Genomic DNA, 4,118 nt, shown 5'->3' with positions numbered 1-4,118 from the left:
GCAGCGTTCACAGCACAGTGCGAACTACGTTTTGGCAACCAAAGACGCGTACACTGGGGTGCGAGTTAATGCGCGGTTGGGGGGGTCTGAAAAGGGGAGCTCCCTCTCTCCCCACCCCGAGGACCTCTGCCCAAGCTGATGGTGCCCAGCCCCCAGAGGGCCTCAGGGGCTGTAGAGTCACACCTAGGAGAGGGGGTAGCTCACACCTTGTGGGCCGCACTGACCCTTCTCCCACGTGCCCTTGCCCGCCCCTCTGACCGCCGCCCGAGAGGCCCGACTTTAAGGGGCTGGTGAGAGCCCCCACCGTTGCGCCCTCACCCCACGCTGATATATCCTTTGGGAATGCCCATGGACTCTAGGGACCTGGGGGCAGCTTTGCCCGCGGGTGCCATGCTAGGCTATGGTAGCCATTCTCCCAGATTCTCCGGAGAGGCCGCAAAAGCGGCCAAGGCGGCCTCCACTCAAGGATCGTTGGGATTTTCTGGTGACTCAGGAAGGATAGGTCTGTACTGAATAAAAATCGGTTCCGTGCTGTTCGCCCCCGGCTACGCCTGGCACAATTTATTAGAAGTCGGGGCTTCATCTTCCGCCCGAGAGAAAAATCCCTCTTGCCTCTCAGCCCACTATGCCATAGCCGCCGAGACGGCGCGCTCTGCTGACTCTCATCTAGCACCCTCTTGGGGCCTCTCCTGACCGCTGTGGGCCTCTCCAGACCTCCTCTTGCCTATGGGAGTACCCCTCTCAGTCTACTTCCTAGGACACAGGCACAGGTTTGCATAATGCGAGCTCTTTCTCAAGGGCTATAGTGCAGAGAAGAAATGCGCATTAACTCGCACCGGGGTGTACAGTGTAGGGCCCGCCAAGACCGTCGCTTGCCGCAGCCGGCCGCCAAGACGTCATGCCCGCCTCTCGCTCCCGCGCCAACGCCGCGCGCCGCGTGCCGCCGCCGTCTGCTGACAGCGCGCCGGGTGGTGAAGTCCCAAAGAACGTCCTCAAGGCGGTGACAGACGGCCGCTTGGGACCGGTGCGATCGTGGCTGAATGACGGCGGGAAAGCCGACACTCTCGCTGAGCTACCCTCTCAGGTCAGCGGCCGTACGGTTCCACGCACCATGCTGATGATCGCCGCACAGCACGGGCACGCGCAGATTGTCGAGCTCCTCCTGAAGCGTGGCGCGGACATCAACCTGCAAACCAGTTGCGGCACCACTGCGCTGAACACTGCAGCCTACTGCGGCCGCGAGCGAATGGTGGACTTGCTGCTGCAGCACGGAGCGGAGTTGAACCCACAGGACTCCGCCGCGTGGTCGGCGCTGGCAACGGCTGCCAAAGGCGGCAAAGAGCGGGTGGTCGACCTGCTGCTGCGGCGTGGCGCAGAGATCGACCGGCAAGACAAGAACGGTTGCACCGCACTGGTTCTCGCCACTTTCTACGGCCGCCCCGCCGTCGTGCTCCGCCTTCTGCGGGCGGGCGCAGACATGACGTTGCGCGCACAAGGCAGGACGGCGCTGCAGTTGGCCAAGGAGGAGGGCCACGCCGAGTGCGTCCAGGCCTTCAAGACGTACCTCGGGGAGGTGGCTGCGCGCCGGAGCAAGGCGCCGTCGGCCGAGGCAGGCGGCGCAGGCGCGGCGGTGGGTGCGAGTGCCGCGGCCTCTGCTTCGAGCGGCGAGGGTGGCAAGGAGGCCGAGCCGAGCAGCGGCGGTGCGGTGCCAGAGGAGGTTGTGGACGCGGCTGAGCGAGGCGATGAGGAGGCGGCAGTGCTGGCGTGGGTCGACGGCGGCGGGCGGGTCGACGCGGCGTTCGAGTACCTCTATTCGAACGGCCCTGTGAGCGGCGTGACGCTGCTGGTGGTCGCAATGGCCCATGGCCACGAGGGGCTGGCCGAGGCGCTGCTCCAGCGCGGCGCGGATGTCTCGTTGCAGACCAGCAAAGGCGGCACCGCGCTGAGTCTCGCCGCCGCGAATGGCTTCGAGAAGCTGGTCGAGATGGCGTTGCGGCACGGCGCGGAGATCAACCAGCAAGCTCCTCTCTGCGGCACCGCGCTGATGACCGCCGCCGGCAGAGGCCAGGAGAAAGTGGTCGACACGCTGATCAGGCACGGCGCAGAGATCAACCTTCAGTCCAACGCCGGCGACACTGCACTGATTTGTGCCGCTTACCGCGGCCACCCCGCCGCCCTTCTCTACTTGCTGCGGGCGGGCGCAGACGTGACGCTGTGCAGTGCAGATGGCAACACCGCGATGCAGCTTGCCAAGGAGCAGGGCCACACCGAGTGCGTGCGCGCCCTCGAGGAGCATGTGGCGGCCGAGAAGGCGGCGGAGAAGGCGGCGGCGGAGGCGGCGTGGGCCGCGGGAGCGGCGGAGAGGGCGGCGCAGAGGGCGGCGGAGGAGAAGGAGGCGGCGCGGCACGCCGAGGAGCTGCTGGCGGAGGTCGAGGCGGAGAAGAAGAAGCGCGCCAAGGGCAAGAAGGGCAAGAAGAAGAAGAACAAGGGCGGCGGGGCGGGCGCGGCGGGGCCGTCGCAGGAGCCCGAGGAGGTTGCCGAGGCGCCGTCGGAGGCAGACGCAGCCGAGGCGGCGAAGAAGGCCGAGGAGGCGAGGATTCTGCTGCTCCTCGAGCAGCTCACCGAGGAGAGGATGCGGCTCAGCATCACGCCGGAGAGTCAGGCAGCGGTGGCAGAGGCGGCCGAGGCGGTGCGCTTGGCCGAGGAGGCGGACGAGGCGGAGGAGGAGGCGGATGCGGAGGAGGAGGCCGAGAGGGCGGCCGAGGCGGCGGAGGCTGTGGCCGAGGCTGCACGGGCGGAGTCTAGGGCGGCGCAGGCGGAGGCCAGGGCGGCGTTTGAGGAGGCGAAGGCGGCGCTGAGCGGGGCCGACTCGGCTGTTGAGGGGGACGAGACGGCGTTTGAGGAGGCGGCGGCTGCGACAGCGGCGCGGCGTGCTGCTGCAGTCGCTGCGAGGGCCAGGGCGACCGCCGCCAGGATGGCAGCGGAGGCGGCCCAGCGCTCATAGCGCGAGCTGCTCAGAAGAAGCGCGTGGCCACCACCCTGCGGACTCTCTCTGGGTGGAGCTTGGGAGCTTCCGTCGAGGACACGCTCGCCGGAGGGTCATCATGCACTGAGGTGTGTGCTTGGGTGTTGTCGCTGATCGCTTGAAGACGGGGAGGTCAGAGGGGGGGGGGGGGGCTTGTGGGGCGCCGCCCCGGGGGAAAAAGCCGGACACTGCGAGCCGCACCGCCCGCCCGCCGCGCGCGCGCGGGGGCCGGGGGCGAGGGAACCCTACAACTATCAACTTTTTCTTTCACGCTTTTCTTCTCGCACTTGCCACTTGGGTCTTGGGAGCACTTGGAGTGCAGTTATTAACCGCACGCCCAGGGCCGAGGAGCTAAAGAGCGCACCCAGAGGCCGGACGATTGACATCGGGTTACCGGGGCCCTTACGGTGGGGGGTGCGCGGTCGCAGGGCCATAACAAAAAGAAATCGCCCAAGCGCACTATCACTACGCCCAGCCGTCATGCCCGCCTCTCGCTCCCGCGCCAACGCCGCGCGCCGCACGCCGCCGCCGCCGTCTGCTGACAGCGCGCCGGGCGGCGAAGTCCCAAATAACGTCCTGAAGGCGGCTACGGACGGCCGCTTGGGACCAGTGCGATCGTGGCTGAATGTCGGCGGGAAGGCCGACACTCTCGCTGAGCAACCCTCTCAGGTCAGCGGCCGCACGGTTCCATGCACCCTGCTGATACTCGCCGCACAGAGCGGGCACGCGCAGATTGTCGAGCTCCTCCTGAAGCGTGGCGCACACATCAACCTGCAAACCAGTCGCGGCACCACTGCGCTGAACACTGCCGCCCACAACGGCCGCGAGCGAATGGTGGAGATGCTGCTGCAGCACGGAGCGGAGATAAACCCACAGGGCTCCGCCTGGGCGGCGCTGGCAACGGCTGCCCGGGGCGGCAAAGAGCGGATGGTCGACCTGCTGCTGCGGCGTGGCGCAGAGATCGACCTGCAAGACAAGAACGGTGGCACCGCACTGATTCTCGCCGCCTGCTTCAACCGCCCCGCCGTCGTGCTCCGCCTTCTCCGGGCGGGCGCAGGCATGAAGTTGCGCGATGCGGCGGGCGCGACGGCGC

The sequence above is a fragment of the Emiliania huxleyi genome, assembly GCF_000372725.1.
Source record: "Emiliania huxleyi CCMP1516 unplaced genomic scaffold EMIHUscaffold_68, whole genome shotgun sequence".
NCBI classification, from domain to species: domain Eukaryota; phylum Haptophyta; order Isochrysidales; family Noelaerhabdaceae; genus Emiliania; species Emiliania huxleyi.
The sequence above is the reverse complement of the archived record's forward strand: the minus strand, read 5'-3'. Positions refer to the sequence as shown.